This window comes from Dermochelys coriacea, chromosome 15, assembly GCF_009764565.3.
Source record: "Dermochelys coriacea isolate rDerCor1 chromosome 15, rDerCor1.pri.v4, whole genome shotgun sequence".
NCBI lineage: Eukaryota > Metazoa > Chordata > Testudines > Dermochelyidae > Dermochelys > Dermochelys coriacea.
This window is the reverse complement of record NC_050082.1, coordinates 24848195-24871539: the sequence shown is the minus strand read 5'-3', so window position 1 is coordinate 24871539 and position 23345 is coordinate 24848195. Positions and strand designations below refer to the sequence as shown.

The window sequence follows — 23345 nt, the reverse complement described above, 5'->3', positions numbered from 1 at the left end:
TGAGGGTTTTTGGGGGTTTTTTGTTTGTTTTTTAAATATATTAGGTCTAAATTTGAGGAGTAACCTATTTGGTAGCATCCCTTTAGTGAACCCACTTTACAAACTTAAGAGAGCTCTGGGTGTTGACTGAGCAGAAACAAAAGCACAGGTACACTCAGCAAAAGTTTTCTTTAAAAGGAGAACAATTATAACCAGAAAACACACACAAATTAACTCAGCACAGGACAACCTACTCCTGTGACCCTAAGCACGGAGTCTGACCTTCCCAAAGGCTACCCAAGCAGCCACTCTTTGAACTTCCATTGTATAGCCCTTCCGCTGAGGAACCTGAGCTGAGGCTAACCACTTGCTCCCCAGAGATGGTTGCCATTCCCCACAGTAGTGCATGAATGATTTTTTTTTTTTTAATAGAAAGAGAACTGAAATTCAATGGAACTGTCAGAACATACCTTACATATGAAATCTCTCTAGATACTTCTGAATGCAAGAGGAAGTCAACGCAGCATTGCTGACATAGGATGTCACTGTTGGTCCACATATGTCAACATCCTAGAGAAAATAAAAAACATACACTTAACAACCATGCCGCTGGGAAATTAACAGCAAGAGTGAAGTTGTGCCATGCTAATAGCTCCTGTACAAACAACATGAAGCTATAACCTTTTATAATTGTACATCATAGTTCTCTGCAGACATCCCTCCAGTATGTTAGAAATTCAATACATGATAGTAGGCGGTAACAAGCACCTTAGGGATTTCAGCTCATTCCAAGCCATGAGTCGTCATAATCTCTAACTCATGGAAATTTAAAATAAGAAAAAAAATGATTGCACTGACCACTACCATGTGTTCTCTTTACATAAGATAATCATAATCCCCCATGCAAGGTTACTAGTTCACGCAGGGTGCTGAATGATGCAAGATATTTAGCGTGGATGTTGTTGAAGAAAAAATTCACATAGCAGCAGTCTACTAAACAGCTCCCCTGAGATGAGGCAGGACCTGTTGCTTTAGGAGTGGGAAGAGAGCTGGAATTGTCTTTATAGAAGCTATTCACTTCCACAGGCAGGGGAGGAGTAAGGAAAAATAGCACCTCCCAGTACTACTACAGAGAGATGGTTCTTTCCCCCTAGTATTGCAAGAGGAGCTGCATGGTGAAAGGGAGAGGGCTGGGCTACCAGGGGAAGTGAGAGTTTTCAGTGCCTCAAGCCAGGTAGATGTCAGCTCCCCTCCTGTACTGGGGCAGAGATGCGGAATTTATATCTGAGACACTACCCCTTTCACCTCCCTGCCCCAGCTTGTGGTTACTGGTATCCTGGTCCCGTAGGCTGCCTTTGCCAGGAGAGCTGAGAGAGATCTACAAGGAACATAATAGAACAATTATATCCTAAGTAGCTCATGCAGTTTAGTAATGGCAAATGGCCTATTACCTTTTTAAAGAGATTCCTTTGGGTGGACTCTCAGCATTGCTTTTAACTACTGTAGATCATTTTTAATGCATTCTTTTAAAATGCCTGATCAGTACATCTGGTCACACACACACACACAACCCTACCCAGTCCCGCCAATCCTCGCTCCACTTGCTTCCCTTTCCCACATTAGAGTAAAGCTCCTCTATGTCTCTTCAAAGCCCTACAAAACTTTGGCCTCATCCACACCTCTGCTCCTGCTCCTTCCTTAATCCCTTTCTCCCAGAGGCAGCCAGCACAGACCCTGACAAAGGCTCCCAGCCGTGTGCAGTGCAGAGAGGGGAGGGAAGACAGCAATGATACCAGGCATCTGTCTTTGCCACCTGCATGCATCTGCCTTTGCCACAAGGCCAACAGCCAGCCAACACCATCTCAGAGGTGGGTGTGGCAGTGAGGTGGCATAGCCAGGCCTGCCAAGGGAGTGGTGATGCACCAATTTAGTCATCCACATGGCAGCCCCCATTAACTGGCCTCCTGTTAAAGCTGCCTTACCTCAGCAGAACCTCCAGGGGGTCAGTGGAAACATTATCCCTTGGAGCTTGGGAGGTGTCCAACTGCCCTTTCTGGCACTCGGAGCTGTAACTTGTGCCAGCGCAGGTGATCCTGGCCCCTATCCTGGACTCTACGCCCCTGCGTTACATAGCAGGAGAAAAACACTTCATGGCAGCGCAAGCGTTTCCCCAACACACACACTCACAGCAGAGCAACATGGGCGCCCTCAACCCACCAACACCCTCCTCCCCCCAAAAAAAAACCTCCTGTAGATCAAGCATAAAGTAAAACTTATCCTGGCAGGTGCTACCTTGGAACACACACCTACCAGAACAGACTACACACATGCACAGCAACTCTGGGACTGGAACATGGATTATGAGCCAGAAGGCAGGACATACGGAGCCAGGCGTGGAATCAGTACACTGTGCACTATTTAGCTGACCCTGCCATGGTTAATAGGGTTGATTTATATCTTACCAAAATAGATTTTAATTGCAGTTTACTCTTGTACCTTCATACAAAGCTATTTAACGTGCTTGCGCAGGTCACAGTCACACTGGAGAAAGAGCAAGCATGAGCAATGTTTCAGGTCCATTAGTCTCAGAGTCATCACAGACAGCAAACAGCCAGACAGCTTAAAATATATTTAGTCCTCAAATGCTTATTAACATCATCTGCCGATTCACAGCTCAGCCAATAGCATGGAGCCCAAACACCACTTCTGCTTTCCCAGCACAGATAAAAACATTACAACAGTTCAACAGAAAGTTGTTTAACCTATATACAAACCTTTGGTATTGTGACTATTATTAATTAATGCAATTTGACTTAGAAATCGAGCTGAAACTCTGGCGACATGGCATAATGGTCAGACAACAGGAACAACAGTCAGGCAGTCCCAAATGCTAACCTTGGTGCCAACAAAGAAACATCTATTGATAGATTTCAGCTGCAGGCTTGCAAGAATCTGATACCAGACAAAAGTCGACAGGAATTACCTCCTACCTCATTCAGGAGGCTTGATTTAAATTAAACTGATTAAAATAAGCAAGCAGGAAAACTTGATTTAAATCATTTTAATTTTGTTTTGCATTTGTATATGGTCCAAAAGAAAAGTCTGTCCTGCTTGGCTGTCATGACCATTCAAATATGTTGATTTGCAATGCAAATATAGTCTTTACACTACAAGCTGGTACTTCTTTTTGCTAATCCAGTTTACACTGTATCTACACACATTTTATTTAAGGAATTATGTATCTTAACAAAAAGAAAAGGAGTACTTGTGGCACCTTAGAGACTAACAAATTTATTTGCTCAAATAAATGTGTTGGTCTCTAAGGTGCCACAAGTACTCCTTTTCTTTTTGCGAATACAGACTAACACGGCTGCTACTCTGAAACCTATGTAGCTTAACATACATTTGTTCAGATTCTTAATTTTTACATTTTTTATCATGTTAAAAAATGTGTCATTCACCATTTTCTATTTACATGACTAGATGGTAATTTTTTTTTACTCATGATTTCTTTCACACTTGCATTAGGATGAACATTTGAATTCAATTAAAAATGCACAAAAGCAGCATTTTAAACTAGTTTTTATGAGTTAAATAAAACTACCTTAAATGTGCTAGTTACACAAAAAACATTTATCAAATTATGCCTTGCATTTTAAACTAACCGATTTATTACATAAAGGAAATATCATCTGCAGTTAGTGCACTGACTAACTTGTTTCTGGTCACCATGAGCCAGATTTTCAAAAGTGTTTAAGTGCCTGAAGGTGCAGGTAGGCTCCTAGAGGAATTTTCAAAAAGTGTCTAAACAGAGTAGTGCCTAACTCCCATGGGAAGCACTTTTTGAAAATCCTATTAGGTGCCTCTCTGCCTAAATACCATTGAAAACCTGTTGCCATGTCCTTCACATTTTTAGAATTAGTAGACCTCATTCTCTCCCACCTGTTTTTTATTCATAGATTGGATGAGGAAAATGAGCATTCCTGCTTTTTCAACTCTCTATCAGCTTCTCAAGTTTGAATTAACTAGTCTACATGAAGAAAATATTCTCTCTGCACCTGCTAACTAAAATGAAACCAAAAGAAATTAAGGCAAAAGCTTTTTTGCACAATAGAAACAAAGTACTTACATTGGAAAAATTTAAATACCAGCATTCCCTCCATTGTAAAGACTGAAAATAACAGATACTTACTTCATACATGTTTCAGAGTAGCAGCCATGTTAGTCTATATTCGCAAAAAGAAAAGGAGTACTTGTGGCACCTTAGAGACTAACAAATTTATTTGAGCATAAGCTTTCGTGAGCTACAGCTCACTTCATCGGATGCATTCACGAAAAGCTCACGAAAGCTTATGTTCAAATAAATTTGTTAGTCTCTAAGGTGCCACAAGTACTCCTTTTCTTTTTACTTAATACAGTACAGGACATTGTGACATAGCTTAAATTGTCCTCAAAAGTTAAAGATCCCCACACCCCTTTAATCTATATATAATTTAAAAAAGGAGCACCCTTTAATTCATTACAATTTGCAGAAGGGTGCTGCGATTTTTTGAAAAATTTAAACAATTAGTAGATTATATTAAATTTAGGTCTTTACATAGCTTTTGATAATTTAAAACCGGTTTATTTTTTAAAAGATAAATGTATTTAATTTAAAAAACCCAAGTTCAATAAGAAAATGATTTTTTTTCATTTAAAATAACAATCATCAACTTTTATCCACTGCATCTTCATTATAAAGACATACCATGATAGTGTCTTCTTAAACACATGGATCTAAATTCATTCTTGCTGCAACCATGAAGTCTTTAGCGGAGGTGCACCAGGGAGACATTTGGGCCAACGTGGCTCACACCAGAAAAAACACAGAAATGCTAATACATGATAACATATTTACTGACCACCAATTAAGAGCCTGATCCAGAGAGGTATTGAGCAATCCGAACTCTCTCAGACTTCCATGGGAGTTCGAATTGCTCAGTACCTCTTAAAATTCTCTCTCTCACACACGCACACAAATTAAAAATTAGGTTCAAAAGCATCATGATACCATGCAAAAGATGATCAAAGCAGCCGTAGCTATGAGTAGATAGATTCATATGTAAATACATTTTGCAGTCAGGATGAGGTGCCACCCAGCAGGTGGTGAGTTGCTCATTTTTAGCACAAATGTTGAAAACGCTGCACTACACTAATAGAACTGGCATTTATCTTTCCATGGAAAGAGACTAATTATAACATTCTTTTGGCTGGCTTCTGAAGGCCTGTCTACTTAACTGATGTGTTGTGCTGCTTTTCTCAGTTGTTCCCCCTAAGAGATATCCTAAGTGTCACACACAAGTACCTTTTTATTGGGGAATGAGTGGAGTTCCCACCATGAACAGAACAAATACAACAGGGTATACCAGTGGCTCTGAACTTTTCCAGACTACTGTACCCCTTTCAGGAGCCTGATTTGTCTTGCGTACCCCCAAGTTTCACCTCACTTTAATACTACTTCCTTACAAAATCAGACATAAAAATACAAAAAAAAAAAGTGTCACAGCACACTGCTACTGGAAAATTGCTGACTTTCTCATTTTTACCATATAATTATACAATAAATCAATTGGAATATAAATATTGCACTTACATTTCAGTGTATAGTATATAGAGCAGTATAAACAAGTCAGTCTGTATGAAATTTTAGTTTGTACTGACTTTACTAGTGCATTTTATGTAGCCTGTTGAAAAAATAGGCAAATATCTAGATGAGCTGATGTACCTCCGGAAGACCTCTACATTCTCTGTGTGTGTGTATATAAATCTCTCCTCTGTTTTTTCCACCAAATGCATCCGATGAAGTGAGCTGTAGCTCACGAAAGCTTATGGTCTAATAAATTTGTTAGTCTCTAAGGTGCCACAAGTACTCCTTTTCTTTTTGTGAATACAGACTAACACGGCTGCTACTCTGATACCCCTGGTTGACAGCCACTGGGGTATACCATGGACCAAATATTTATTTGGATTATGGTAGCGCTTACAGTTCCAAGCCAAGATCAGGGCCAAATGTAGTACAGACATACAACAAGAGACACAGTCCCTGCCCCAAGGAGCTTACCATTTAAACAGAGAAGACAAAAGGTGGGAGGGGAAACAGAAGCACAAAGAGGGGAAGTGACTCGTCATGGTCAGGCAACAGATGACTGGCAGAGCTTGGAATATAACCAAAGACGCCCTATGTACAACACAACATTGCATCCCAAGTTTGGTCCCCACCTGACATTTGGCTTTATCATTAGTTTAAACAAATATAACAATACACCATAAACCTCAGACTTGTCCCTATGCTTGGCCATTACTAGGTTTCCTTGCAGAAGCCTCTGTGCCCTAGTTCCCTATGCCTAGAAGGGTACTTTCACCTTCCTTTTAACCAGAGTTAACAAACCACCCCACCACAATCAGTCAGTAGCTTTAGGCAGGGCTCTAGCATGTGATAAAGGGCGGGTCAACAGAAGAACACTGCCACACTGCTACCGAGAAAGGAGTGGGGAGAGAGGAAAAAAGATCCTTGTTCTGTTTCTGCATCCCCATAAGAGTGGACACAGTGCAATTTTCCAAGGGTAAATGAAATAGTTCCAAACAGCGCAGTTGTTATAGCCCAGTCTAATGATTTTGTACAATCTATAATGATAGATGTTACATCCTCACAGAGGTCAGCTGCTGCCCAATATTGTACATGCACAATTTGCAAGCAACATTCTCTGGCTGGGCATTCACAGTAGTTGCTTACCCTGAAATGAAAGGGTTTTTCCCTGTCTTATCAGACCTTTAATCGGTCCTAAAAGGCCGTATCCGGCTGTATCTACTTAAACTGCTGCCAGCACTTTGGTTTTTTGTTTAAAAAAGGAATAAATAAATCCAAAACCAAAAAGCACCTTGTATTCAGATAAAACAGACAGCAGAACACGCCGTGGAACAGGTGCAGTTTATAACAAGAAAGCTAAATCTGGCAATTAATGCAGAAATAATAGAAGGTGCACAGAAAAGGATGTTCCCAGCTCTTCCCTCCCCAACGTCAGTTGCATCTGGATCCTTTACTGTGCTACTGCAGTTACACACTTTGGTAACAGAGAGATGCTTCTGGTTTCACCCACAAAGGGCCTGAGCCAAGAGAAAATATACACAGGCTTCAGGAAAATGCTAGGTCTTAGAGGCTGAAGGTACTGGTTGGGCTGCAGGCTGATCCATCCAACCGAAAGGATGTGATGCTGCACAAGGCATAAAGGGAAAGGGGGATGGGGTGGAGAATGACAAAGCAGCTCAGGGAAGGGAAGAGGAGTTCACTGAGCCTCACACCTCACTTCACTGCAAAGCAACCCCATATGCTGGACCTCTGCTCCCAACTACAGCTATGGAGCCCAAGACCGTGACTCCACACCTGGTGATGGAGTAACACCCTGTATGTGGCCCTCAGAGAGGGAATACAAGTGGGCCCCCCAAGGCTCATGTGGTAAATTTGTTTATACAATTAGGAGGATTAAAGTCTCTCTCTCTCTCTCTCTCTCCTTGGTGGAGTAAGATTATTCAGATTTGCCCCACCCCCACCCAGGCAGGAATCCTCACCCTACCATCCTCATGTGGAGTTTCCCCATCACTTTGTTTGGGAAAGGAAGCAGCTGTGTGAGGGTGAGGAGAGCTCCCTCCTTGGCTGAGCACCAAGGCAGAGATGTCATCCAGGGACAGCTCTTTGGACTGTGCAATGCCTACAATGACACTCAGCATTCACATGGCATTTTCATTCTCAAAGCTCCTTGCAAACAGTAACCAGCCCACTACCCTAGCAAGGTAGGCAAATGGTTATCCCATTTTACTTATGGGAAAATGGAGGCCAAAAGATTAGCGATGGGCCCAAGGTCAGTGATGGAGTCTGCATCAGAGCAAGGATCAGAACCCAGCAGTTCCTGTCTTCTGGCCCTGTACTCAAAGCACTGTTCCAGGCCTCTCGTAAAATTAATGGCAGAGAGCCAAACTTGTGCTAGGCTGCACAGAGACACACTAAAGATGCCATATCTATATCCCACTGACTTCAGCAATACTCAGTAACTCAAAGGAGGAGGCCCCACAAACATCCTGATTTAACTCCCCTGGTCCTTGTGTTCTCATTACAGCAGGGAGAACTTGTATTTAATATTATGAGAGCCTGCTGTAAGCTGCAGCCAGTCTATTCAGAACCCCACCTTCCAAAATGGATAATGGCCTTTGGACCCCTCTGTTGCCATGCCCCTACTCGAACAATAATAACTGCTCCACGCAGGCCTAGTGAGGCAGACAGTTACAGTCTCAGATTCTGGGGAGGATCTGCCATAGCTCCTAAACTAACATTAGACAGACAGCTATCTCAAAAGGGTGAAAAAAATCCTCCCAAGAGGGAGCATCCTCAATGGGGGTCACAGACACTGAGATTCTGAAGGGCCAAGCAATTGAGGAAGCTGCTTTCTGGTGGATGAGGGCTCCGCATTTGTTCTCACTGAGGGAGCCTCATGTTTTATATATGAAAATGTTATTGCCCCTAGTACACATTTCTAGAAGATCTGCTCTGGCTGGTACATGCAGCTTCCTTTTAGGAAGGCTTTTTTACTTTTAAAATTTATCTTAATCTGCTGATTTTTAACTACTTTCTGATCACTCTCTCCAGATGGGTATGTTTAAAGCAAAGAACTCCTCAGCAGCTCCAGTCTCTGCCCCTTTTGAAATATATGTGGCAATTAAAGCAGAAGTGGTAACTACTGCACAATATTTCAGTTGAAATGAGAAGTCTCAAAAAAAGGAAAAAGAAAAACCCACAACAACATTTGATCAGGACCTGACAGAGAGGAAATAAAGACTGTCTGGGTTTAAATAATATGCTTAAAGAGAGAATACAGAGGGCTTTTCCATCATGTTCTACAAATGAACTGTAGTCTCTCTGTATAGATGAAACCCACAATCCATAATAATATTCAGGCTTTCACCTTTATTCTCTGTTTTATCAGAGCTCATCTGCTGAGCACCCAAGAGCTCCATGGAATAGCCTTAACATTTCAGTATCAACACAGAAGTGCTATGGTAATGATTGAAAATATTTACATATTGCCTCACTGATTGGTTCTTTTGACCATCTGGCTAGTCTGTATTTTAAAAGGGTTTTAAAAATACAGTATATATTATTTTTTAAGTGGATTCTTGCACACTGTTTAGGTCCAGATAGAGCATCACACATGAATCCATCCCTGCTGCAATTCTTAATCCTAAATATTAAAGATTGAAAATTTACAAATTTCATCCTGATTTTAGCTGAAATAATAACTTATTTTCTTAACTGAAAATGAGTGCTCAATACCTACCAGAATGAACAAATATGCCAGTTCAGCAATGATGCCTCATTTTTAATGAGGCAAATGGTGTCATCTTTTGGACAACTGATGAGTCAAATGGAAACACGTCATTTAGGTTTGGCATAATTTGCTAGCTTTCATTATTTTACAGATTAAGAAATATTTTATAGAAAGGTTTTCTTCAAGATGCAATAGCTTGTAGTAGCTTAAGAACATTGGGCCCCAGTGCTGTCATTTGTATTACAATAGCATCTAGAGGCCCCAAATGAAAGTTAAGTCCCTTTGTGCTAGGCACTGTACAAATACATAACAAGAGACAGTCCATACCCAAAAGAGCTCACAATCTAAACAAACAAGACAGACAAAGGAAGCATTACTCCCATTTTACAGCTGGAGGACAGGAGCACAGAGAAATCAAAAATTAAAACCTAAAAATAAAACAAACGCTACTGCCCTGAGCTACAGTAACTTTGCTATGATTAAATTAAGTCGGCTTTCCAGTGTACTGTACAGTGCTTTGGATTTCCCTTCCCTCGTTGCTCCTATCTTTCCTTAGGCCCCCATAAACTCAGAGATGTTGATTTTAGGCTTTTCATGCAGGATTAGTAGCGAGCTCAGCTACATTTCTCCCCTCTCCTAGATATAGTAGTAGCATATGGCCACAATTTAGGAGCCAGTCCCGCTGGCCTTCAGTGGTCGAGACCCCAAGTGCCTAAAGTATAAACAGACTTAGGAAGCTGGCTTTAAAGTGGATTTATCCCTGAAAGCAAATAGCTTTGGTAGGATTTACATCAGAGTTTTAATCATATAAAAAAGCTAAATGTTTTGCTGCTGAAATCTTTGCTAGAAGAGCTTTAAATATTTACTCCAGCTATAGCTAGTCAGATTAACATATGTTGGCAGAAGGAATGTATTGCCAATTCAGCAACTGATTCTGGAGAAAAGGCATCTCACCCCTTCCCCCAAGTTAGTGGTTTAACTTCACCCTGGTATTCAGTTACATAATCTACTGTAAAACTCTGATCTTCAGTAGTCTATGAAAAATAAGTAAGTGTAATGTTAACATCTGCCTTACAGATACTACAGTAAAGGGTGTGAAATAAGAACCTGACTAGAGTACACTGAGGGGGAAAAAAAAATGAACGGACCTAGTTCATGCCCGTCTACAAATAAAGTTTTTAAGAGTTTAACTCATTTATATTAGGTTTCATGGAGCGTTTCATAATAATATAGCCAAATTATGCACAAAAATTTAACAATTACAAGTTTACTGCAAGATCTCTTTCAAGTACTTAGTGGGAATATTAAAACGCAGTTCTCCTCTGAGAAGCAACTGTAAAACTGACATCAGGGATTCCAGGTTTATCCTCTTGATGACTTCAGTTTACAACAGAAGATGCATATTCTAACTGCTGGTGCTGCAAACTCAACTTGAGGTCTAAAAGCCAAGGTCTGCCTCAGATCATCAGCCGTAAAAAACTGCTAACGCAACATAGATGAAAATGTTATTGATGATGCACAAGATAAAAGATATTCCTGCCTGCTCTTTAAGCTCCGCACTGCTAGCAGGGAGTCAAAACAGGGTTTTGTCACTAAAGCTATCAGGAATGGCTCAAAGACACGCAGAATGCAGACACTGTGAGTAGGTACTAGTAGAACGGTGCTCATTTTTTTACAGCCATGTTTTGTACTATAAAAAACACTGACACGGGTCATTTTCATACTATTCCCGCAGGGTTTGTGTTAGCAAAGGTGGCCCCATTTTGAAAATCAAAAACCAAATTTGAAACTCTCCACAGTTTTTCTCTTAAGAAGAGCCTGCAACACAGAACAAGTCCAGTGCTTATATGGGGCACATTCTGCTCTCAGTTACATTTCCGCAGCCCTACCAAAATCAACAGGGTTGTATGGTTGTAACAGAGGGAGGGATTTGGCCTCACCAAGGCTTGGGGGGAGGAGAGGGGAGGGAATTCCATTACTGCCAGTGAGGTAAGCACATGTCCTAGCAGGACAGGTGCAGTAGTTTATTTAAAAAAAAAAAAAAAAAACTAACCATCCGCCAGGTTTCAGAGTAGCAGCCATGTTAGTCTGTATTCGCAAAAAGAAAAGGAGGACTTGTGGCACCTTAGAGACTAATAAATTTATTTGAGCATAAGCTTTCGTGAGCTTCAGTGGAAAATACAGTAGGGAGATTTATATACATAGAGAACAACAAACAATGGGTGTTACCATACACACTGTAACAAGAGAGTGATCACTTAAGGTGAGCTATTACCAGCAGGAGAGTGGGGGGGGGGCAAAGGGGGGAAAGAGAAGAGGACCTTTTGTAGTGATAATCAAGGTGGGCCATTTCCAGCAGTTGACAAGAACGTCTGAGGAACAGTGGGGGGGTGGAGGGGGGAATGAACATGGGGAAATAGTTTTACTCCACTCCCAGTCTCTATTCAAGCCTAAGTTAATTGTATCCAGTTAACAAATTAATTCCAATTCAGCAGTCTCTCCTTGGAGTCCGTTTTTGAAGTTTTTTTGTTGAAGAATTGCAACTTTTAGGTCTGTAATCAAGTGACCAAAGAGACTGAAGTGTTCTCCAACATTCAGTATGCAGAGAGTCAAAACCTCATCCTGTTACACTAAAACAAACAAACAAACAAACTGATAAAATATACATCAGGCTAGAACAGAGGCTTGCTACATAGGAGCTGCTGCCAAAAGGTTAATGCTTCAATTAGGCTTGCCCTGATATGCATTTCTACCTGACAGATATTGTGTGTTAAATAAATTCTGTCGTTGAAAAGCTCATTTAGGGGAGTTTACACAAGAGATGGTGAGCTTTAAAAGTCATTCTGGGTTCACAAAACAGATAGGACACATTGTAGCCATGCTAAATGCATATTTGGGAACCATTCTTCAAAGTTTCAGAGTAGCAGCCGTGTTAGTCAGTATTCGCAAAAAGAAAAGGAGTACTTGTGGCACCTTAGAGACTAACAAATTTATCTGAGCATAAGCTTTCGTGAGATGCATCCAATGAAGTGAGCTGTAGCTCACAAAAGCTTATGCTCTAATAAATTTGTTAGTCTCTAAGGTGCCACAAGTACTCCTTTTCATTCTTCAAAGTGTTACTTTATAGTGGATACAATTAAAAACAAAACAAGTGTTTAACTTCTTTGATAGTTAAATTAGCTGCAGTATTTCATAGTGTAAGTAGGGGAAAAACAGCCGTAAATTCAAATACTGTCTTCAAATCTTTGTAAATGTGGCATCTAACACACACACAACCCCTCAAAAAACCCACATACCATGGTGCCCTCTGTGCTTCTGTTCATATCATTTATTTAGGTGAGACTACACAATGCACAGGATAGGGGCCCAAATGAATGATCTACCAGAACTGCTCAACAGAAAAATAGTCTCAGCTTGGTCACATGGGAATATTCATGAGAGTTAGTGTGGACCAAAAGATAGGGCACTGGCTTAAGAGATAGGAGACCTAGGTTCTTTCCCTGGCTCCTTGGCTGACTCACTGTGCGACTTGGACTTTATACTTTGGTGCTTCAGTGTAAAAATCTGTAAAATGGAGATGATACTTCAAGCTCCTTTGCAAAGAACTTTGAGATAGTCAGACAAAGGGAGTTATAGAAGAGGTAAGGGTTATCTAGAGAGAGATAAGCCCTCTTTTTTTCCCCACAACATTTTAAATTCTTGTTTTCAGAGGTATACACAGTTATCTAGACATTAAACTATCTCTCACATTTTAATTCACTTTATTTGCTACTAGAGAGAGGGCCAGCAACAAAGTTTGGGTATGTTCAGGCTAGAACACTACGAGCCTGATGCCAGGTTGAGAGGCCTACAGAGGTAAGTGTTTCCAGCTGCAGAGTCTGGCCAGGAAATAATGAAAAGAAATTTGGATCCGTGTTTCCAGCATGCAGGGGGAACAACCGACTCAGTGAAAGGGAAAATTTAACAGCTTGGAAACGCCTACAATTGGTTTTCAACCCGAGATACTGCAAGAAGATGGTAAATATTTGGATTTCAATTTCATCTGACATGATACACATAAAACCATGTTCTATTTCCTTTAAAGAAAAGTGGCAGGGTGAAGAACAACAACATTGAAGTAAACAAACCACCCACAGAGAAAAATCATTCTACATTGTTCCTTTTCCCTAAAAGGAGGCCCCTTAGATTACCTAAAACTATTGAGCTTAAAAAAAAAATAACAAAAATTCACACCCCATTTTGTGCCTTTCTGTGACAGAAAGCAAAAAAGAAAAACTGTAATCTATTAATTCCAAACTCCTTGTGACTTTGTTGGAACCAGGAGTGGACCCTGAGCGTAAACTCACATACAAGGGCACAATGGTATTCTTTACCTCTTCGGAGATGGCCAGAGCCCTGCCAGCTTTCCCAAGAAGTCATAATTCATAGACTTCAATTCAAAATGAGCAGACAGAAGAGTGACTCACTGAGCCCTAAACCAGATTCCTGATGACTAACCAATTCAGGACACATTGTGTAAGCTGAAGAGTAGTGACCCACAGCTGTACTATAAAACCTGCAATCCTCCCATATCCTTTTAAAGCACTTAAATAGAATTAAATCCTTATGATACATCCAACATCTTGCAAGGACCTGACTCTTCCTATACAACCTGGGATAAAAAGGCCTATCTAGTGGCTCACGACAGTGAAGTGCTAGAGTATGTCAAGGTCCTCCATATGCTTGTGCTGTTACACATGCCCACTTTCTAAGCAGGGCATTACACAGTTGGAAGAGAATGCCTTTTGAGGACACGGTTCTATGGGTTAAATCAGATAATTTGCTTGAACTAGTTGCTAAGGATTAGTTATGTAAGCACCAGCAATCCAAACAAATTATAGTCAGCTTTTCTGTCCATCAAATTAGTTGCACTCACCATGACAAATTAAAAACTTTAAACCATTAACTCACTATTGTCTTTTATAACCTCTCCAGATGGTACAAGAATGCTGAAGTGGGCTTTAGCCCATGAAAGCTTGTGCTCAAATAAATCTGTTAGTCTCTAAAGTGCCACAAGTACTCCTTGTTCTTTCTGCTGATACAGACTAACACGGCTACCACTCTGATTGCTACAGCACACCATTTAGGACATTAGCTAATTCTCTGCCCTTTTCCCCTTGTCACCTAGGCTTATAAATTGGCTATAAAAATTCACTTCAAGCAGGAATCTGATGTACATGGTCTCAGCTAGAGAGCTAAGCTGCTAAGTCACTCTGGTGGGGGACGAGTTAGTGGTGAATCATCATTGCTTATGTTATTCAAGGTCTCTCTCCAAGCTGCCTAAGTGCTGTTCCTTCCCTGTGCACAAAACGGTTATAAAGTCTCCTGTTAGTATTCTCATGGCCCTTACTGAGCACAGCTGTCTAAACACCATTCAAGACCAAATGGAATCTGTGTAACTCTTCCAAAAGTATTCAGGATACCCAACTCCTTACATTTTTCTCATTGGTGGGCATTTCACTGTTCACCAGGTTGAGGATTCCTGATCTTATAGTCTCGTTGGACACATCTGAGCAAAACACTTTGGCTGCTGCATCAAAGCTGGAATAAAGTCCAGAAGCAGTTCATTTGGAACCCCTGAGCTGCAATTGAGTTGGGAAGAGATCCAAAAACTGAAGTTCTAATGACACATGGCCATTAAAAGACCCTACTGCTCTTTTATATGAGCGCGGGTAACCCTGGCCTGCTGCCCATATTCCAACTCAGACAATTACATTCTACCCACAAAAAGAAAAGGAGTACTTGTGGCACCTTAGAGACTAATAAATTTATTTGAGCATAAGCTTTTGTGAGCTCTCATGAAAGCTTATGCTCAAATAAATTTGTTAGTCTCTAAGGTGCCACAAGTACTCCTTTTCTTTTTGCGAATACAGACTAACACGGCTGCTACTCTGAAACCTGTCATTCTACCCACAGTCTTATTGGCTAAAATATTCTTTGTCAGTTCCTGTCCTCAACTGTTTTGTTGCTGCACACTCTCAGGTGGCAATTGCAACTTAATGGCGGGGGAAGTGATACTCATGCATCCTGTTCTGAACATAAAGAGGTATTGTGCAGTGGTTAGTCAACAGTCATCAAATCCCTCAGGATCCTTAGATGAAAAGGCACCGTATACAAGCAATGCCAGCTCTTACTGTTACACAAAAAGAAAAGGAGTACTTGTGGCACCTTAGAGACTAACAAATTTATTAGAGCATAAGCTTTCGTGAGCTACAGCTCACTTCATCGATGTATCCGATGAAGTGAGCTGTAGCTCACGAAAGCTTATGCTCTAATAAATTTGTTAGTCTCTAAGGTGCCACAAGTACTCCTTTTCTTTTTGCGAATACAGACTAACACGGCTGCTACTCTGAATACTGTTACACAGCATCCCCCCCTGCTCTCCTTTATGAAGATCTACAGATAACGGGATTCAGTAGCGGATTAGCCACTGGGCCAACGGGGCCCATGCCCAGGCAACCCAGCCAACTGGGGGACCCCAGAAAAATGGGTGCCCCTGTGCCCCAACCCACTTCGCCCACCAGGAGCTCCAGCTGGTGAGCTGGGTCAGAGGGCTTGCTCTGCTCCACCCAGCACTCCTGCCGGAGAATGGGTCAGAGCGCATGGATTTCCTCAGGTATTCCCAAGTATTCTCCAGGGGTTGTTTTAGTTCTAAGCTTATTGGATTCTTCCTACTTTTCATTGATGGAGCTTGCACACACATTTTCAAGCTTAGTTATCTTTTTCTCTGTGGCACATCCTCCACTATTTATCCTCTGACAAGGAAAATCCTTCCATACTCCTCTCTGGGCAAAATCTGTCATTGTGCAGAGGGTGATCACAAGGGCTCCAAACCATTTAACCTTGTAGCCCTTTGTACCCCACAAAATGGAAAGGAGATTTTACTCCTGACACCTGTAGATCTTAGGTGACGCACCAGAAGCCAGGATCATCTATGATAAGATCTGGTGTATTTTCACACTGTTTCCCAGTTCCCTCAGTGCAACTCACTGAAGAGGCACTATTCAGATAGTTACATGTATTAACCTCATTGCCCATGTTACTGATACTTTATAAGTAGAATTTTCAGGATCTCTTTGCATTGACTTAACACCCCTATTGGGTAAAACTCCCATTAACTTTAAAGGGAGCCGAGCGAAGCTGATGATAAGTATTTTTGAAAATCCCACCTTACATTATTAAAATTTTAATAATTTTCCAAAAATTTATTGTTCACTATTTATGTTGTTTGTTTACAACTGGCACCACACTTAACTTAGACACTGAAAGTGGACTAGCTAGATACACTTTAGATTTATAGGAAGTTTCAATTTCAGATTCTCCTGCCCTAGTACAATGTTGTACTTGGATTCTCAACATTGCCTGGGAAAAGTTATAAACAAATGCAGGTTTAATTTTATTCTCTCCACCCAAGCCCTCCTCAGTTTCACAACTACATTTCTATTCATATTGGGATCTGCAAAACACTTGTTTGTTTACAAAACCTGAAATCTGGGCCTGAAAAACACTTTCACTAATTTGTTTTTTTTAAATAGAAACACTGATTGCTCTCCTTCTCTATACAAATCAGCTTCAAAATTAATTAGAAGAAGAAAAATTCAGAAGTTAGAGAAAATGGTTAATTTAGGACTATTCAAATAACTATTCTATTTTTGATAGAAAACTTAAAAGGGAAAGGTTAAAAGGAAAAAAGTGACAGGTTAAGAAATATTTCCCAGTGGATTGTACTGGTCCTAGAACACATTATTGCATTCTCACAAATTCACAGTAATGAGTCATGCTAGATTCAAAAAATAAATAAATAAATAGCAGCTACCACTCTACACTATAACGAGCACCATTTTACTCTGCAGCTCTTGAATCAGGCCCTCACATAACATTTTGTTAAAAAATATAGTGTGGCTAATTAGCTATAATATTATGTGGATATCGCAATAAAGAGAACAGATTTTTTTTTACTGAAGTCTGTAAATTCCAACAAAAAAAACTGTTTGGGGCCAGTTGAATGAGCCTTTTAAAAAATGAGCTTACCTGGAAGATGTGATGCTACATTAGAGAAAAACTCTCAGAAGCGATACAGATTTAGGCAAATCAATCAAATAATTAAACCCCAAAACATCCCACTTTCACTTGCAACTTTTTAGCATTTCTCAACAGGCTAAAACACAGTCTTTCTAAATTGGTTGTTAACTAAAATTAGCAGTCGCATAGAACTCCCACATACCAGATGGCAACCCACAATAAACGTCTGGGCTGTTTGATGCACAACACTGAAGACATTCAAATATGCTGTCCGAGGCAAATCCAAAATAACAGAGATATTGTATCAGAAACTATTGTTTTGGTGAAAGATGCCAATTAAATAAACTACAATCCAAAAATCACTCTCTGAGGTCTTCATTCTGCTCTCACTAACCAAGGTGTAAATCAGGATTAACTCTACTGAAGTCATTAGAGTTACTCTAGTGAAAAGAAAAGGAGTACTTGTGGCACCTTAGAGACGAACAAATTTATTTGAGCATAAGCTTTCGTGAACTACACCTCACTTCATCGGATGCATTCAGTGGAAAATACAGTGGGGAGATTTATATACACAGAGAACATGAAACAATGGGTGTTACCATACACACTGTAACCAGAGTGATCACTTAAGGTGAGCTATTACCAGTAAGGGGCGGGGGGGGCGGGTATCTTTTGTAGTGATAATCAAGATGAGCCATTTCCAGCAGTTGACAAGAACGTCTGAGGAACAGTGGGGGGTGGGGAGGATAAACATGGGGAAATAGTTTTACTTTGTGTAATGACCCATCCACTCCCAGTCTCTATTCAAGCCTAAGTTAACTGTATCCAGTTTGCAAATTAAATTCCAATTCAGCAGTCTCTCATTGGAGTCTGTTTTTGAAGTTTATTTGTTGAAGAAGTATTGCCACTTTTAGGTCTGTAATCGAGTGACCAGAGAGATCGAAGTGTTCTCCGACTGGTTTTTGAATGCTATATTCTTTACATCTGATTTGTGTCCATTTCTTATTTTACGTAGAGACTGTCCAGTTTGACCAATGTACATGGCAGAGGGGCATTGCTGGCTCATGATGGCATATATCACATTGGTAGATGAAAAGTAACTGTAAATAAGAGGAGATTTAGGATCAGAGTACATTAAGACTGAACAACCCACTTCTACTCAGCAAAACAGTTAAAGCACGTGCTTAAGTTCCAGTGGTTTCAGTGAGACTTAAGCACATAAATAAATGTTTTGTTGAATTGGACCCCAACAGCCGATCCAAAGCCTATTGAAGTCAACAAAAAGGCTCTCCATTAACCTCAGCTGGCTTTGGATGAGGTCCTAAATTAGGCAACATTTTCTCATACACGCACCTAGACATAATTTACCCCCTTTTCATGTTCCAAGTTACTTAAAAAATATTTTTAAAGATAGGAGATAGTTGTTTATTTATACAATTCTTGTTTCTTGAACACAGATGCAAAAAAGTTATATTAAAAAGATGAACAATTGCTACCATATGTTGTTTAAATGGCCACAAAAAGCATCTAAGGGGCCATAAAGGGAATAGTAAGGGAATTAAAAAGAATTTTTATTCATGCAGATGGCCTAGCATATGTACATTCATTAAGCTGGTATCAACCATGCTTTAATTAAAAGTTAGTTATGGAAACTTAAATATGATTAATGCAAATTAACATCCTATCAGGAGTCTGCTCTATCAAAGGTAAGATGTAACAAGCCACATTTTTAACCCCCAAGCCTCACATGTCTCTCCCTCTCTCTCTTTGAGATGCTATCAACAGTATTGTAAAGAAGCATTGCAACATAGAACCACAAGAGAGGACTGGTCTGTGGCCATTCTTCTGTCATGCTTAGCTATTCTTCACTTTGTATTTCATGCCGAGGCTTTTCAGCCATCCAGCAACCCATGAACTGGTCAACCATTAAAATAACCAGCCGTACAAAGGTCAGTTGAACATATCAGGCATAAGGTCTGTGAAAGGACAGAATGGTGCATGCCCAAAAGCAGCAGCCGACTATTCGAGAGTGGAAAAATCACTTAGAAGCTAGTGTTGTGTTTTGTAACACAATCAATCTTCTTCTATTACTCAGGCACACAAAACAGACATGGCAGAAACAAACATGACAAAAATATTCCAGAGGATCAAGGACTGGGAACAGAAAGGGGGGTTATCAAGCAATAAAGGGAGAGGGAATTTTATGGAGTCCACATTATTCAAATATGAAATCAAGTCAGTGCATACTAATTACTAAACCCCTGTGCTTACAAAGACTGCACAGTCCCACTGACTTTAATGGGACTACTCACATACTTGGAGTTGAGCACATGCATCAATTTACATTTTATTGCACTGTACTGCAAAACCAAGACACTTGGAATGGACTCTACAGAGTCGGAATCAGTGAACAGGATTTTTTTTAAATGCAGCCATTACATATTTATGAAGTTTACATTAAAAAGTCACCAATAAGCCAAAGTAGAATGAAACAAAATCAGCCCATCTTCACGAGGCAGCATGGGCCTCTGGAGAGGGCACTGAACTGGGAGAACAGAGACTTGGGTTCTATTCCCAGTCCTGCCATGGATGTGTGGCACAATCTTGAGCAAATCAACTGTCCTCCATTTCCCTAACTATGGATAGTAATGCCTTAGCCTTCTTTGTGAACTAATGATAAACAGCACTCTATAAAGCATCATTATTCATGCTGCCATATCGTACCAGTGCAGTGCCATGGGGAGGATATACACATGCAGCTCCAGAACGCAATCCAAAAGCTCTCCAGGCTGCGAGGGAATACTTCAAATTCAGTCCTCATAATCCTTGCAGGTGGATGGAGGAGCACCAGCAGGTCTCTTTAGAGCCCCTTTGCAAAGAATAGCATGGAGGAGCTTTCCCCCTCCCTCCATGCAGGTGCTCCAACACCCAAATAACCAGAGAATCAGATCCCTGAAAGGGGAAAAAGCCCCTTCCACCTCTCTTCCCAGAGGGGGAAGCCAAGTCAGATTGCAGAGGGAATGGCTTAGGACAAAGCTGCTTAAATTGCAGCAAGAGGAGATTTAGGTTAGATATTAGGAAAAACTTCCTGTCAGGGTAGTTAAGCACTGGAAAAATTACCTATGGAGGCTATGAATTCTTTTGTCATTGGAGATTTTTAAAGTTAGACAAACACTTGTCAGGAATGTCCAGATAATAATTAGTTTTTCCTCAGTGAAGGGGACTGGACAAGACCAACTGAGGTCCCTTCCAGTCCTACATTTCTATTATTCTTATCTGGTGACTCTTTTCTAGATTATGTCAGCAGTTCTCAAACTGTGGGTCAGGATGAGAGGGTTGCAACCCCGTTTTAATGAGGTCGCCGGGGCTGGCATTAGACTTATTGGGGCCTGGAGACAGAGTTGAAGCCTGAGCCCCCTCACCTGGGGACAAAGACAAAGCCCGAGCTCTACCACCCAGAGCCAAAGCGAAAGGGCTTAAGCCCAGGGTGGTGGGGCTTTGGTTAGAAGCCCCCCACCTGGGGCTGAAGCCCTTAGACTTTGGCCTCCGCACCAGGGGCAGCGGGCTCAGGCAGGCTCAGGCTTCGGTTCCCCCTCCTGGGGTCATGTAGTACTTTTTGTTGTCAGAAGGCAGTCTCGGTGCAAAGAAGTTTGAGAACTCCTGGATTATGTGAACCGAGCCGGTGGTCACAGACCCATTTCAATTTGAAAAGTGCCCTTGCCCTGAGAGTCTGCCCACTAGCTGGGGACCTTCAGCAGAGAGGTTAGAATTGAAATGGGATTGAGACAGATCTGCCCTTCTATCCCTTGAAGCGATCCAGCCAGGTCAGAGTTGACAAGTGCCACAGGGCAGCTTGAGGGACGCTGTACCTGCTCTGGGGATGAGCAGAGTGAAATCTCCAGGGATGTCAAATCTGACACCTTTGATAAGGTTAAATTCATTTACAAAAAAAAAAAAAAAAAAAAAAAACCTAACCTTCAAATTATGAGTTTAAGATTATGCTCAAAGGTAAATAAATCACATGCTTATAATCAATTTTAGCATTAAAATTATATGACCCTTAAAGTCTAGCAGGGTGGTATCCCTGAAGCCCAGCAATATTTCATACACATCAAGTCCATGAACTACCTAAAATGTTCCATTTGCTGGTTTGAAACAAGAGACAGGTACACCCTCTACCTCATATTTTCAAACACAAACGTCTCCTCAGACATTATATTCAAATTACAGCCTGAAATTAAGAGGAAAGCCACTCTGCACACGTAGCTAGCAAACAAGAAAAATACACATTTTAGGATATTTATGGGGGGGTTTTAACTAGATCATGAACAGTTCATCTTTTCTATAAAACAGTATTGTTATTGCCGCAACTCTTAGACTATTTTTATTATATTACAAAAAAAATCAGTCTTTCCTACCATGCCACCTCATTTACATAGGAAACTTTTTGCTAGCAAAACACCCTGTTTGCCGGGGGGGGGGGAGGGTTAAAACACAGAAGAGTTCCAGCAATACTTAGTTGGAAACAGCAAGTGACTGGTATTACCTTACAGCCTGCTCTTAGGGTGCATTAGCAGCCCTGTGTTGCTAACTATAGCACCAGAAGAAATCCATATTAGAAAAAAGCTGTCCGTGCAAATAACAAAACAATGTTGTCTCTAGGATAGAAGTGTCCATGCGTCAAGTACGTTTAAAAGAAACACCCCCCCCCCCCAATCTCTCTGAAAGGTTTCTTTGTAGTAATCACAAGCACGAGACTGGATCTGTGGGCACAGAAGTGACCATTAATGCCTGAGTCTGTGCAGCAGCTTGACGAGGTTGTTTCTTAGCAACACGGGGGGGGGTACGGAGCTTTCCCATCCACAATTCGGCCATGAGAATCACACAGAACTGAGCAGCTTGAGAAAGGGGGCGGCGGCTGGGGGGGGGGGTTAAAATGAACCCCCCCCCCCCCAGCAGCAGCTGGTGAAAGGTGAAACTCGCTCCCTCAGGGACCCACCCTCACGCCCATGTAACTGAGCGGAAGAGGGGGGGCCACTCCTGCCTCCCCGCGCCCGGGTCAGTGGGGTTTGGCGCCCTGAGATGCCCAGCAGCAGGGGGGCCCGTCCAGCCACCTGCTGCCCCTCTGCGCTACCCCGCCGCGGGCCAGGCGGGGGGCTGAGCCCACAGCCCCTGGAGACCCGCCCGGCTCCTGCGCCACACGCCCCTCCAGCCCACCGGCGGGGCGGCCCGGCCCGGCCCCCCGCGGCCAGGCCGGCGCGCCCCTCAGAACAGCCGCGCCGCCACGGGGCCGGCCGCCCCCTCCGGCTCCAGCGGCCTAGGCCGGCCCCCGCGCTGCGAGAGGCGGCTTCTTCCCCCACGCACCGGCTGCGGCTCCTCCGCCGGTCGCGGTCCCAGCGCTCGCTCGGCGGCGGCGGCTGCTCTCCCCGGCTACCAGGAGCGGGCTGCCGACCTGCCCGCTCCCCTCTCGCATAATCCCCGGCGAGGGCGGGCAGGGCAGCGGGGCTCCTCCGTGCCGCCGGCGCGGCGATCCCTGGGCGGCTGCCTGGCAGGGCTCTCGCCGCGGGGAGGGGCGCCCCGGCTCCCCCTCGGTAGCGACGCCGACCCGGCTGGCAGCCGCCTCTCCCGGCGCGAGCCTTGCCCACTGCTGCAGAGCGCGGCCACTTCCTTCCCCGGCTCGCAGGCATTCCCTCACGCTCGGCGCCCGGAGCACGAGAGGAAAGCCAGGCGGGGTGCGCCCCCCTCCGGCCGCGGCGGGGCACAACAGCGCGGCTGCTCCTGCTTGGGCAGGGGCCACCTGGGAGCTGCACCGCCGGGCTCTGGGCTGCTGAGGCTGGCAGGGGCTTGGGTGAGGCTGGCGAGAAAACCCCAGCAGCGGCTCCCGGGTGCTTTACAGAAGTGGGGCGAGAGGTAGTGAAATCTCTCCCTTCCAAACTAGCTGGTCCCTGG

The 23345-nt window shown here is 42.5% G+C and overlaps 1 protein-coding gene across 25 annotated transcripts in view; it reads right to left on the bottom strand.

The window, feature by feature from the left end:
• Positions 1-23127, bottom strand: part of PITPNM2 (phosphatidylinositol transfer protein membrane associated 2) — a 215354-nt gene extending 192227 nt beyond the window's left edge. For 10 of the 25 annotated variants that reach the window (XM_038373112.2, XM_038373119.2, XM_038373117.2 and 7 more), the window contains exons 1-2: positions 22761-23127; positions 450-549 (exon numbers count right to left, since the gene is read on the bottom strand). The gene's annotated coding sequence lies outside the window, so the exon portion shown is untranslated. Of the gene's footprint in view, positions 1-449; positions 550-22099; positions 22410-22760 lie in introns of those variants that run through there. The other 15 variants (XM_043498338.1, XM_038373114.2, XM_043498347.1 and 12 more) reach the window with 6 other exon arrangements.
• Positions 23128-23345: the final 218 nt, after the last annotated feature.